Below are 15,543 nucleotides of genomic sequence, written 5' to 3' on the forward strand. Positions count from 1 at the left end.
TGGGAAGACTTTGAATGTGATGGGTAATTTTATGTGTCAACTTGACTGAACCAGAAAATGCCCAGACATTTGGCCAGAGGGTGTTCAGAGTGTGTCAGTGAGGGTGTTCCTGAATGAGATTTACATTTGAATCAGCCAGGAGGGTGGCTCATGCCTGTAATCCTATCGCTTTGGGAGGCTGAGGTGGGAGGATTGCTTGAGCCCAGGGATCTGAGACCAGCCTGGGCAACATAGTGAGAACTCGACTTAACAAAAAATAAAATTAACTGGGCATAGTGGTGCATTCCTGTAGTCCAAGCTACTTGGGAAGCTGAGGAGGGAGGATCACTTGAATTCAGGAGGTTGAGGCTGCAAAGAGCCAAGGTTGCACCACTGCATTCCAGCCTGGGCAGCAGAGCAAGACTCTGTCTCAAAAAAAAAAACAAATTGAATTAGTAGACCGGGTAAAGCAGATTGTGGCCCCTGAAATGGGTGGGCCTCATCTAATTGTTTGAAGTCCTGAATAGAACAAAAAGACTGAGCAAAAGGAAACCCCTTCTATTTGACTGCTTGAACTAAGATATTGGTTTTTTTCTTGCCTTCAGACTCAGACAGAAAGCACTGGCAGGCTTCAGCTTTCAGACTAGAACTTATGCCATTGGTTCCCTTGGGTCTGCAGCTTGCTGACTGCAGATCTGGGGACTTCTCAGCTTCCTAATAAATCTTTGTATGTACATACACACACACATGCACACATGCACACATACACACATCCTATTGGGTTTGTTCCTCTGAAAACTCTAATACAATAATAAATATTTATTGTATATTAAATAACAAATAAATGATACTATGGGTGAATTTTTATATTGATTTGCATTACTTAATGATTATAAGTGTATTTAGGTTGTTTAATTTATCTTGATTCAATTTTGGTCATTTATGTTCTAGAAAAAATTGTCTTTAAAATTACCAAATTTATTGGCATAAACTTCCCTTATGGCTTTTAAAATCTCTAGTCTTCTGTAATATTAGTGCTTATTTCTTCCTAATATTGTTTATTTGTATATTTGTTCTTTTTTCTTGATTAATTTTGTCAACAGTTTGTCATTATATTAAGATTTTCAAACTGGTGTTGGTTTTCTATTTAATGACTTTTTACCCTTTTCAAAAATTATTTTCTTAATTTACTTTCTTTGAATTTTTTTCTCTTGTTCTTTTTTTAAATTTTGGGTTGAATGTTTGTTTAGCTCATCAATTTTCAGTCTTTTTTTTTTTTTTTTCTTCAGATGGAGTTTTACTCTTATCGCCCAGGCTGGAGTGCAGTGGCGCAATCTTGGCTCACTGAAACCTCTGCCTCCTGGATTCAAGCGATTTTCCTGCCTTAGCCTCCTGAGTAGCTGGGATTACAGGCGTGAGCAACCGCACCCAGCCTGCCTTTTTTTTTTTTTTTTTTTTTAAAGGAGAGAACTAGAGTAATCTTCCTTTATAATTGTGGAGTAGTCAATTTCTCCTTATAATTTTTTTCCACACTGAAGCTAAATGTTTAGATATACACAGATTCAGAATTCAACATATTATTAGTAAACTGTTCCTTTTATTATTAAATAATAACTTCATCTCATAATATTTTTTGCCTTAAATTTCACTTTAAGTAATATTAATATTAGCAATATTAAAGATATTAACATTGCAACATTAATATCTTTTGAGGGGTCATTAATTGCCTGACATACACATTTTCCATCCCTTTTTTTTTATGTTTTGCCCCACACTTTCTTTATATCTCTTTTTATTTCTTCTCTTTTTCTTTCTTCTGCTTTTCAATTTGTTTTTATTTTACTAGATTCTTTAGTTGAATACACATTCATTCCTTTTCTTCATAGTGGGCCTTTTACTTCTGTTGGTCAAGCTGCTCTCCCTTCTCACATAAAGAATACCCACTTTCTTAGGTGCTTCACCCTCTCTCTAACACATGTTCTGAATAGGAGGTAGATTGCACCTGCCTCTCCGGCCCAGTGATTGGTATTGGTCAAGAGGTAGGAATCTGATTATGCTAGGCCAATCAGAGTTCTGCTCCAGGATTATTCAAACTGGAGCTGAAAGAAATGGGGAGGCGGAGTGGGGGGACCTTTTCCTCTTTGATGGTGTAAATAAGAACCTTGATGCCACTCCGTGGAGAAATTCAGTCTGCAGTAGGAGAGAGTGCACCTAACACACAGATGGAAGCAGGAACAGGAGGAGAGAGAAAGAATCCTGGGACAACTGAGCACCAGCAACATCCATCCATACTTCCCGTTAGTGAACCAATAGGTGTTTCTTTTTGTTCCAACTAGTTAAGGTTGGATTTGCTTCCATTCATAAGATTCCTGAATAATATTTGTTTTAATGATGAAAAATAGGAAGGAATGACAGGAGGTATGAATGCAGCTTTCATTGCATCCTTTAAATTTTGCTATAAACTGTTTACATTACTGTTAATTTGTAAATTGAGCAAGAGTATTTAGGAAAGTATTTTTTTTTTCAAATGTATAGGATTTCCTCTGTTTATGTTGTTTAAATTTATGCTGTTAGTTTCTAGTTTGGCTGCCTTGTAGACAAATAATATAACTCAACCCCAAGCTGTTTTTATTTTTGGTGTGTATTGGGATTTTCAATACGGCCTGTTTTGAGGTCAGTTATGAGATCCGCTTTCGTAAATGATCCGTAAGTGTCAAAAAGAAAGGTATGTTTTCGATGGTGTGTTATCAATGAATAGCTCTTAATACTATTAGTAATAAAAAATTAATGTTTTATTAAAAAGGTAACCTTAGTAACATTTAATGTCCCTTATTTTTAGTTTACTTAAACCATCAAATACTAAAAATGGCATATTAAATTCATCCACTATTATTGTATTTCTGGTGATTTCTACTAGTAAATATAAGCTTATTGTTATTTGATTTACTTTTATGTGTTATTTTTGTTATATTTCAATATTGTTATTAAGTGCAAAACTGCTTCATTACTATAACACCTGTCTTGTTTTTTTTACAGCTTATCAACAACATAAAATAACTTGCATTCATTTGATGTTTTTGCAGCTAATTAATGTTGTCTAAAGTAGATATTGTCAAATCAGTTTTTGGTTTGTTATTGCCCAATAAATATTTCCCCTTCTGTTACATTTAACTGTTCTCTGTCATTTTGCTTTTAGGTGTGTATGATCGTCAATTTTATTTGTCAGCTTGGCTGGGCCATGACACTCAGATACTTGGTCAAACATTATTCTGGATCTTTCTGAGGGTATTTTTTGGGTGAGTTTAACATTTAAATTGGTTTACTTTAAATACAGCAGATGGCCCTCCATAAAGTGAGTGGGCCTCATCCAATCAATTGAAGGCCTTAATAAAATAAGACTGAATTCCCTTGAGCAAGACAGAACTCTACTAGCAGGCTTCAGACTTGAACTACAACATCAAGAGAGTGTAAGAGAGAGAAGAGATATAGATGTTGATACACACACACTCTCACACACACACACATCCTGTTGGTCTTGTTTTCTTGGAGAATTCTGACTAATACAGTGTGTTTCTTAAAAAGAGCATGAAATACAGTTTTGCATATTAATCTAAAACTGATCATCTTTGTTTATTAACATAAATATCAGCAGATTTAAGTAAAAGCTGTTATGTTTGGTCATCCGTAATCTCATGTTATCTCTTTTTAATTATCCCTGTTCTTTTTCTTTCTTTCCCATATTTTAGTGTAAGTGCTGTGTAGTTTTATTTGCTTGTTTGGTTGGTTTTGGTTTTTTAATGAATTGGAAAGAAAATATGCAATTTTTAATTTTTCCGATGGTTACTTTTATATTTTTAAAATACATTCAGCCTATATTTTTCTAAGTGTCAATAATTAATACCTACAGATTGAAATAGAAACTTGCCTTTCCCAGAAAGTCCCCCATGAGTCCTATCCCAATCACAGTTCCTACCCTTACCCTAAAAAAGAACTCTGTCCAGACTTTCCTTATAATCCCTTCCTGTGTGCCTTTAGGGTTTGTTTTATCCCCGAGTGCACATCCTTTAGTCTTGCCTATCACTTATCTTTTAAGTCTTTTTTGGTCTTCACTTTTCCTCTATTCCTTTCTTTTCCTTATAAATCAAGCATTGAAGAGCCAAAGATTTTAACCTGTAGAGTTTCCTATGGCCTGTTTTTGCACAGCACATGCTCTTGGTGCAGTTCAACACGTTTTTGGTCCTTTGAGTTTCCTGCAAATGGACAGCTGGATCCAGAGACATTATGTGCCTCCTATTATTTTGCCCATCCCATTACTCCATTGGCAAGATAATAGGAGGTATATTATGTATGATTTCTCTGTTTTCATAATGTTAGTAGCCACTGGTGATCAGAATTGTAGGTTGAAGCATGGTAACATTAAATTCTATCATTTTGTTTTCATTTATTAGTGAAATAATTTTATGTTTCCTCTCATCTACCATTTGGTTACACCATGGTACAGATCATACACAAAAGAGCAGGATTCTTTTGTTTATTCACCCAGTTTTCAACTTAACATATTAATTCCCTGTTATCCTCAGAATATGACCAATTGGTTTGTTTTAAAATATCCCATGGATTTAAGACTATTAGATGAGTTTTGATCTATTCCAGTTTTTATCTTTAATAAAATGCAAAATATTCTATCTTTGACTAGTGGGATCCTCTTCCAATTGGTTATGAGGGCTTTGGTTTTTGCTTTTGATGTGATCCTAATAAGCTTTTACAGCTTGCTTTCTTGTTAAATATATTTTATAATATATAAAATAATTTTATATTTAATGATATATATATTTATCCATTTATTAAAATAAAATACTTCGCAATTTTATACTGCTATTTACTGATATTTTCATTCTGATTTAGAACTGCAGTGTTTTTGTTTTACCTCTTCTATGTTATATCTGTATCCCTTTTATTCCACTGTGAGAATTCTGGCTCTCAAATACACAAGAGATGATAGAAATAGAATACCTCATATTTACTCGCTTGCTTTATCCACTCTTCACATACAACTGTCTTAGAATGGCAACTTGCTACCACCAATTATAATTACTAGAAACAGTTCTAATTTTGATTTGCTCTTGTTCTTGCCATTCTTTCTCACAATTTTATGGTTGGGTTGTATCTATATTTTCAGATCTTTTAACCATTATGTATTATAACCACTTCCTTTTAAACCTCATACAGTCTTATTTTTGCAAATAATTATATGTTTAATACTTACCACGTGTCTTTAGGTTGTTGTCTTACTCATCATTTTGCTTGTCTAAAGCCTGTGTTTTCAGTAGATTATTTATCAAATCTCATGGGAGCAATATTTCTTGAGTTCTTAAAAGTTTACAACAGTTTATATTTATATTTGAAAGAAAATTTTACTGGACATAAAATTCTTGGCTCGTGTTTTTTTCCTCGACTATCTGAAATATGTTATTTCATTTTCTTCTTATGAAAACATTAATGTCAAAAGTCTGAGGATAATTTATATTTTCTTGTAAGTTATTATTTTTACCTAGACATCAAAAACATTTTTTTTCTTTAATGTCCAGTAAACTTGCTAGAATATATCTTGGCATTGGTCATTCTTCTTAGATAAACAATGTACTCTTTCAGTACAGTATTTCAAGTACTATTTTATTTTAGTGAATTGAATTATAGTCCTCGTTAGTCATTCTGTTCATTTGCTTCCCCTATTCTGTGGTGGCTGCTATATCAATATTTTGGATCTCCTTTTTCTGTCTTCAATATATGTCACTTTCTATCAATCCCTTTTTTGTCTTTTTCTTCTCTTGATTCTGATATTTTCTCTTTTATGTGTTCTATTTCACTTCAGGTATTTGTCATATTTATCCATTCTTGCTTTTCTTCTAGTTTAGTCATTTCTAAAATGTTTTTTTTCTGGCATGTTTAATTATTTATTGAGTTATATCATCTCATTTCTTAGGTTTTCTAATTCGGGTTCATGTTCTTTCACATATAGTATAATTCTCTTCATCTTTTCCATTGGTTTTGGAATAATCTATTACAGTTTCATCATTACAGGTTTATGAACATGTCTTTCTGGCATGATTTCATTGTCTGCAAGGATGTTATTCTACTTCTTAATCTCTTTTTTCCTATAATACCCCTGCAAGAGATTTGGCGTCAGTAATTTTCTGTTGCTTATTTTTATGTGAATTTAGCTTTTCTTAACTTTTAGAAAGAGGCTTGGCTCAGAGATCTCTTTTAACTTTACATTGGACAACCTCTTACATTGTTTTTGTGTAGTATTTTAAAATATAGTGGCTTATTTTCAAAAATTCCTGGCTCTGCTGCCTCTATACTTCTTCCATAAGTTTCTTTGGTATGAAGCCCTGGTGGGTCAGTTTTGAGATTTCATGGAGGTGTACTGTTTCAGTCACTTTAGGCCTTATAGGGAGTCCCATGCACTCACAAACTACTATAAAGTCAAAAGTTTGCTCAGATCTATCAACTTTCTCAAATCAGCTGACTATGATCCCCAAGAAATAACTTGGGCTATGCATTCTCTCACTCACAGGTCCCTCTGCTTTCTCCAGCACTGATGGAACACACAAACTTGTGGCTATGGTGATTTGTCACTTTTCATTTACATTTGGTTTGTGGAGATACCTTATCATGTAGTTTTTTGTTTGTTTGTTTGTTTTTTGTTTGTTTTCTTTTTTTTTTTTTTTTTTTTTTTTTGAGACGGAGTCTCACTCTGTGGCCCAGGCTGGAGTGCAGTGGCCGGATCTCAGCTCACTGCAAGCTCCGCCTCCCGGGTTCACGCCATTCTCCTGCCTCAGCCTCCCGAGTAGCTGGGACTACAGGCGCCCGCCACCTCGCCCGGCTAGTTTTTTGTATTTTTTAGTAGAGACGGGGTTTCACCGTGTTAGCCAGGATGGTCTCGATCTCCTGACCTCGTGATCCGCCCGTCTCGGCCTCCCAAAGTGATGGGATTACAGGCTTGAGCCACCGCGCCCGGCCATCACGTAGTTTTTAAAATGATATCCATGAATTTTGTTTTGCTATCAACATGCTCTGTTTTTTTAATGTGGGGATTCAGGAATGTCCCAGAGCTATGCAGTCACCACCAAAGCCGTCTTTCCTAATTCTTAAGATGTTATTAACTTATACTCTCCGGACTAGCTGAAGTGCAGCTAATTAGTGTTTTCAGCTGTTCGTTTATTCCAGGAACATACATAAATGATCTATTTCCTGAGCTCTTTCTTATCCTGAAATTTCTTTCACATTTGAAAATGTAATGAGTATAGAACTCTTGAATCTCAACCATTTCCTTTAAAGTTCTGTACAAAGTATTGCTCTGTTCCCTAGTTCTCAGTATTGCAAAAAAGAAATTCTGTATCAGGTTTCTTCATGTATTTATTTAAGGTATTTTTGTGTTGTTATTGTTTATAAGTCTTGTTGTTATTGTTCATTTGATGATCTTTGTATAATTTTTATTTGTATAATTTTAAAGTTTTATCAAAATATATCTAAATCAGCTTTGCCAAAACTGAATCCTGCAACAGTGATCTTCAAACTGACATATACACAGTCTTGATGGTATAGAAAGACTTTCCAATTTGTATGTGGGCATAGATGTAAAGGAATTAATTTCCAGATTCTCAGCTTCTATATGTAAGTTTTCATAAAATTGATCTGCCTAGCAAAAGACATGCTGTCAAGACATCAAAAGTTTCTTCTTTTGTACTTCCCCTTTCACAATTACTCTTCTGCTACTGCTATAGTTTGGATATTTGGCCTTGCAAACATCATGTTAAAATTCTATCTCCAGTATTGGAGATGGGGTCGGTGGGAGGTATTTGGATTGTGGGGACAGATCCTTCATGAATGGCCTAGTGCCACTGTCACAAGAGTGAGGGAGTTCTCAGCCTTAGTTCCTATGAAAATTGGTTGTTGAAAAGAGCATGGCTCCTCCTCCTCCTCCTCCTTCTTCTGCTTTTCTCTCTCTCTTCCCCCCGCCCCCCTCCCTGCTTTCACCATGGGATGGGCTTCTCTTTGCCTTCCACCGTGAGTGGAAGCAGCTTAAGGCCCTCACCAGATGCAGATGTCAGCACCATGTTTCTAGTACAGTCTGCAGAACTGTGAGCCAAATAAACTTCTTTTCTGTATAAATTACTCAGCCTCAAGTATTCCTTTATACCAACACAAATGAACTAAGACAGCCACTTTAGAAAAGAACTCTCTCACTCAATCTAAATCTTAATAAGGTGGTGTAGTGGTTTTTAAAAAGTGGATGCTAGTCCTTTGACATTTCTTCCTTCAAAAAGTGGAGTCCCCTTAGATTTGGGCTAGATTATAGCTGTTTTAACCAATAGAAGACGGTAGAAGGGATGCTATATGACTTCCAAAAGTAAGTCATAAAAGGCAATGTAGTTTTTGTTTTGCTTACAGGAAAACTTGTACTGGAGCTCTGAACTCCCTACGAAGTCTGACTGTACCAAGGCTGCAGTGGTGTAGCTCAAGCCACATGGAAAGGCTATGTGTGGGCCTTTGGATGGACAGTTTCAGCTAAGTCCAGACTTCAAGTAATTTCAGTACAGATACTGGGAATTTGAATGATAGTCCCCTCCAAAATTAATATGTTAAAATTTAATCAACAATGTAGTAGTATTAAGAGGTGAGATCTTTAAACGGTGATTAACTCATAAGGGCTGAGCCCTCATAGATTGGATTAGGGCTTCTATAAAAGGGTGAGAGGGAGTGAGTTTGCTATTTTCTATGCTTTCACCATATGAGGACACAGAAAGAAGGCCCCCACAAGACATACAATCTGCTGGCACCTTGATCTTAGACTTTCCAACCTCTACAACCATGAGAAATAAATTTCTGTGCTTTATACCCAGTCTGTGGTGTTCTGTTATAGCAGCCAAATAGACTAAGATGAGAAGCTTCTAGACAATTCCGGTCCCCAGCTTAGGGCCACACAAGCCTTTGATTTTTCTCAGCTGAGTCCCCACACATCAAGGAGAGGAGATAAGCATCCTCACTACGACCTGACCAATTCTTAACCACAGAATCTGTAAATAATAAAAAAAGAAATGGTTGTTTGCCTCTGAGTTTGGGGATAGTTTCTTATGTAACAACAGGAACTGACCCAGGTACATTGGCCCAGGGTTTAAAAACTTCCAGGGCACCAAACAAAGGAACCATCTGGAATGTTGGAATAGATGTTGATAAAAATGAAGGACTCTAATGACTGGCTAGCACACATTGTTACATGACATGTGGCTCCTAATCTTTTCCTTTCGACAAAATTATAGCAAGACTTTATAGATTTATTAGTCATTAGATAATTAAAATAATTTTTTATGTTTGGTAGCTATGTGACTTTTGGTACATAAGTCATAAGTCAAATAATATATAATATTGGCTATAACAAAAATCTTTCTAGTCCTATTTATGTAAGCAAAATTTCATTGCATTTGCATTCATAAAAATAAAAAATAAGAATAGAGTGGATACGAGATCATGTTTCATTCTAGTAGTAACATTCACTCAGGATCTGTGAACTGACTGACCAAAAGATAAATAGACCTAAACATCTCATTAAGAACAGCATTTCCAATAAAAATCATACTTCTTACGGTTAACTATTATTTATCAAAATGTGTGATAGCCAGGTGCAGTGACTCATATCTATAATCCCAGCACTTTGGGAGGCCGAGGTGGGTGGATCACTTGAGCTTAGGAGCTCAAGACAAGCCTGGGAAACACAGCAAAATCCCATCTCTACTAAAACCACAAAAATTAGCCGAGTGTGTGCACCTGTAGTCCCAGCTACTCGGGAGGCTAAAGTGGTGAGATCACTTAAGTCCAGGTCAATGCTACAGTGAGCCATGATTGTGCCACTTTACTCCAGCTTAGGTCAGAGTGAGACTCTGTCTCAAAAAAAAAAAAAAAAAAAAGGCGATGTAGTTACATCATTTTAATCAGTCAATAACAACAATTGTAATTATATCTCAAACTAGAAAAAAATTGTTTAACACTTAGAGCCTATGGTCACAGAAAAAATATTTTCTATCTTTATTGAGGTATAACTAGCAAAAATTACATATATTTAATGTGTACAATGTGTTTTTATATATGTATGTATTGTGAAATGATTATCACAGTAAAACTAATTAACATATTCATCACTTCACATAATTTGGGAGTTTTGGCATGGGGAAAAGAGGAGATAATGGTCAAAGGATACAAATCTTCAGCTCTAAGATGAATGATTACTGGAGATATAATGTATAGCATGGTGACTGTAGTTAATAATAATATACTGTATACCTGAAATCTTCTAATAGGGAAGATCTCAAGTTTTGTCAGAAAACTTTTTCAAGTTTAAATTTTTAAATGTATCCATTTAAAATTTAAATGTATATCATATTTCTGCTGTTGAAAATATGATAATCAATTTTTTAAAATCCATGCTTAAAATATATCCTACAGGGAAAGGAAAATCAAACTGAAAATCTGAAAAACTATTTTAAATTTTCAACTGTTAAAGATGAGCTTGTTCATGTACTTTTTAAAGTAGATAGTGGTCATTATGAAAATAAGCAAAGTATTTAGATTACACCGGACACATTTTAAGTAGTGATCATATATTTTTGTCTTGAAATATTAATGTTCATAATACACTAGAAAGATCCTTTGCAACTGTTTAAACTTATGATCTCAACTTTAAAAGGTATGAAGCAGCCAGGTGCAGTGGCTCACACCTGTAATCTCAGAACTTTGGGATGCCAAGGTGGGAAGATCACTTGAGCCCAGGAATTTGAGTCTAGCCTGGGCAACATAGTGATACCCCATCTCTACAAAAAATATGAAAAATTAGCCAGGTGTGGTGTCATGCACCTGTAGTCCCAGCTATTCGACGGGTGGAGCCTGAGGTGGGAGGATTGCCTAAGCCCAGGAGGTGGAGGCTGCTGTGAATTCTGATTGCACTGCCATACTCCAGCTTAGGTAACAGAGTGAGACCCTGTCTCAAAAACAAACAAACAAACAAAGGTGTGAAGTATTTACATTTCTTCATTACCTTTCTTTACCTCATTGAGCCTTTTTAATCTCTTCCTACATCTTAAACAACTTACTTTTAATCTTAGTCTATTGTCTCATCATCTTCTCTTTCCTTTTATTTGATAAAGGACATGGTTTGAGAATTTTATCAAGAACACAAAACAGATGCTTTCAAAGATTTATTTTGTATTCTTTCAGTTAACTGTTTTTTCTAACACAAGTTTTCCTTGGTATCTTACATGAACTCTTTGTTCTTTCTTATATTTCCTAATATTTTCACAAGCCATTTGTTGATTTTTTTCCCCTTGTTGGTTCATGTGCTCTGATTGTCTATCTCCTCCTCAGATGTGTGATTTTATTACTGTATGTAAACAATGGAGGTGGTGGACATCCCCAGCTGCATTTCTTCCTAATCTTGCTATATCTTTTAGGATTCTATATGTGACTGGGTTGATGCAAATTCTCTCTACAGATTACAAAACGCTTGACTAGTACTCCTGTTGATGTTATTGAAATCTTGCATTTTTTAAGTGATTTTCATAATAAAGCCAGTAGGGAATTATTAACCAGTCACCCTGGTAATCTATATGTTAGGGATGAGAAGCTTTCAAATGTTTATATCAATATAGCAATCTTTGTTTTTATAGAGTCATAAGGGGAATGGAGTGTGTAGAGAATGCCTCAAGTGGCAGGAAGAAGTGTGTGGCAATGAATCCCAGCTCACAGTTCACTGAAAATCAGCATGCTGTAAGATGCTGATCTTTGATTCAAGCATTTCCTTAGCCCAGCTGCTGCCTAAGAGCCTTTAATTAGAAGAAACACAATACTTTTTAAACTATGATGTTGGCTAGCATCCATTTGTATTTGGTTCTTACAAAGGCCAATATTTAATGCCGTCAGAGCTCACTCTGGGGAGAGTTCGCGCCTAACCTCCCAGAGCCAAAAGTATCCCCCATACACAAACACAAACGTAGGTTCCATTCTACACTAAGTTGAAGCAACGTATTATTTTTCGATAATCAGCAAAGTTGTAAGGAATACAAGTGTGCAAAAGGCGTTTCTCCGAATACTGCCGAGCAATGCAGATGACACCTATGGCATTTTCCTCTCAGTACCTCCTCAATCCACAGTAGTTAACATGTGAAACTCCATGCGAGCATGGTATGACCTTCACCCTCCACTCAGCTGATCGACCCAGAACTGGGCACCAGATCCAAGCTAGACCAATCCAGAGTCCCATCTCTCCAGCTACAGCTGACTTTCCAGGGGTGAGCACCTATCCCAAGCCCTGCCAGTAAGTTCCACACTGAATACTTGGACTTGGAACTGAATTAGATCAGTCTCTTCTCAGTGGTGAAGGGAGAAACTCAAGTCATATTTTCTACCACGTGGAGAAAGCCAGATGACACTGGGGGAGCGTTCCAGTTAAAATGGAGACGCAAGACCAGGTGCGGTGGCTCACCCCTGTAATCCCAGCACTTTGGGAGGCCGAGACGGGTAGATCACGTGGTCAGCAGATCAAGAGCATCCTGGCCAACATGGGGAAACCCTGTCTCTACTAAAAATACAAAAATTAGCTGGGTGTGGTGGCATGTGCCTGTAATCCCAGCTACTCGGGAGGCTGAGGCAGGAGAGTGGTTTGAACCCGGGAGGCAGAGGTTGCAGCGAGCCAGAGATCAAGCCACTGCACTCCAACCTGGTGCAGAGCCAGACTCCGTTAGAAAAAAAAAAAAAAGGAGGCTCATCTGCAACCCTGCTACTTCTTGTTTGTTGTTGTCGTTGTTTGTTTGAAATGGAATCTTGCTCTGTCACCAGGCTGGAGCGCAGTGGCGTGATCTCGGCTCACTGCAACCTCCGCCTCCCGAGTTCAAGCGATTCTCCTGCCTCGGCCTCCAAGTAGCTGGGATTACAGGCGCCTGCCATCATGCCCAGGTAACTTTTGTATTTTCAGTAGAGACGGGGTTTCACCATGTTAGCCAGGATGGTCTCGATCTACTGACCACGTGATCTGCCCTCCCCGGCTTCCCAAAGTGCTGGGATTACAGGCTTGAGCCACTGCACCCAGCCTCCCCTACTACTTCTATAGCTAACGTCTTTAACTCTTCCTTGGATTTCCCTTGAGGATCAAGAATCTTGAGAACAAATTCTCATTCTTGGTTAAAATGGTTTTAGTTTGATATCTAGATTGCAAACAATGAATTCCTGACTTATAAAATCAGGTTTATCAGTTCTGACTACAAATGAGTTACCAGTCTTTATTTTTATGAAACAGAAAGCTATATTATTTCTCTTGGTCATTGAATCTTTTCTTTCTTCTCTTTCTTGTAGTTTTCTTTTTTACCCCACTTGGGGTTAAAAAAATCCTTCTTTCAAAATGGCCTCTTACAAACAGCGATTGCTCTGAGAGTTTATCTACATAGGACTGTTCCCACATGCACAATGCTTGATAACTGCAGTAAAATATCCAGCGGTTGTGCCTTCTACTGCCAAAATTCTCTTAGAAATGGAAACCAGAACAGCCTTTTTTTTTTAGATAGGCCATATGCCAAGATTTTGTTCATTTAAGAAAAAATATAGGAAGCAAAACAAATGAAAGAAAAACAAGTCACGGCCCCAAGAAAAATTGTGCACATCGTTCCACAGCTGCTACACTGCACAGTGGGCACATGGCTACGACATAGCACATGGAGGGCTCACCAGAAAGCTAGGAAATCATTATTCCTGCCCCAAAGGCAGAAGCCATGAGCATGAGTGTCCCCATGATCAGAAAGGGAGATGGGGTGAGATGGGATGGGATGGATGTGTGTGCGTGTGCATGCACGCGCATTCATGGTTTCAGTATCTCAAGCAATTAGGATTGTGAATAAAAACAGAAATTTTCCCAGGAGACACACCAGAAACTGGCAGAAACTAATGAAGGCAGTAGGAAGAAAGAGTGGTAATCTCACTATTATTCATGATTAGCCACATACCAGCTTTGGCATAGCCACTCTACAACATCCCTACCTTGTCTTTCCAGCCTCCATTCTCAATTGCATTCCGATGTCACCCTCAAGGAGTCCTCACCAGTGGATTCTTTCATAGTCAAAGTAACTCCTGCTGGAAATGAAATTCTCTCAGAAGGAATACACATGAACCAAATAGGGGTGGCTCTTTGTTCCCCTTCTTCTGAAACATAGCAGGTGCTAATTTCCATCTCCATCTCCCATTTAAAAATAGATGTAATTAAAGTTTTCTTCTTGCTCTTCCATACACAGGCACCAGTTAGCTCTTACTCTTTGAGAGTTGCTTGCACAAAACCTAAAAATGAACATCAGTCCCTGCTTACATAGCAAAACTGTGCTATGTAATTACGCCCAGCTAATTTTTGTATTTTTAGTAGAGATGGGGTTTCACCATGTTGGCCAGGCTGGTCTCGAATTCCTGACCTCAGGTGATCCATTCACCTCTTATGAACCAAGATCTCAGACCTCTTCTTCATCCCTTCTTTGAATTTCTTCTATTCATCCAGAAAATGCTGCTCTTGCTGCAGACGTTGACTGCAACTTCTAGCACATGGAGTTAATTAACTGCCAATTTGGTCAAAACAATCAGTCTTGCTGTATTTGTTTTAGCGTCTTCTCCTTTCTAGTTAAATACAGAAGAGGAAGCCACGGAATTAGATATTGAGGCATGGTCATTCCACAAAAATGGACAGTCACAGCAACATGTAGGACACAAACAGAAGTCCATTGCCAATTACAAAACTTGAACTCAGGAGCCAAGCCCTGTTGCCCACTATGTGTTTGAGATAAGGTAGCAGAGCACATCCACGAATCAGGCTGGGAAGATATTCCCTGAAGTTTGTTGGTTGCTTCCTCTGTCCAGAAAGTTCTTATGTATAAGACCCAGAACAAGAAGCCACAGATGACAGACAAGGGCAATCCTTTTTTTTTTTTTTTTTTTTTTTTTTTTTTTTTTTTTTTTGTGACGGAGGCTTACTCTCTCACCCAGGCAGGAGTGCAATGGCGCGGTCTCGACTTACTGCAACCTCCGCCTCCCAGGTTCAAGCGATTCTCCTGCCTCAGCCTCCCAAGTAGCTGGGATTACAGGCACATGCCACCACGCCCAGCTAATTTTTGTATTTTTAGTAGAGATGGGGTTTCGCCATGTTGGCCAGGCTGGTCTCAAATTCCTGACCTCAGGTGATCCACCTACCTCGGCCTCCCAAAGTGCTGGGATTACAGGTGTGAGCCACTGTGCCTTGCCACAAGGGCAATTCTTATAGGAGATCTTCTTTGCCAGGTTCTTCATCTCTGGTTTTAAGTGAAGACAAGTAGGGCTGCATGGGTTGTGGCCTCTAGAGTCTCCAGCAGAGCTGCAGCTGTGATCATGTTCCTACATTAGCATTGCCACATAGTGTACAATTGAAGACAGGCAGTAAGAAACAAGCCCAGGTTAGGCTGAGGCTCAAGAAAGTGCTTGGTCTGCTATTATTTAAAAATTCAGCTA

This window comes from Rhinopithecus roxellana, chromosome 9, assembly GCF_007565055.1.
Source record: "Rhinopithecus roxellana isolate Shanxi Qingling chromosome 9, ASM756505v1, whole genome shotgun sequence".
Lineage (NCBI taxonomy): Eukaryota > Metazoa > Chordata > Mammalia > Primates > Cercopithecidae > Rhinopithecus > Rhinopithecus roxellana.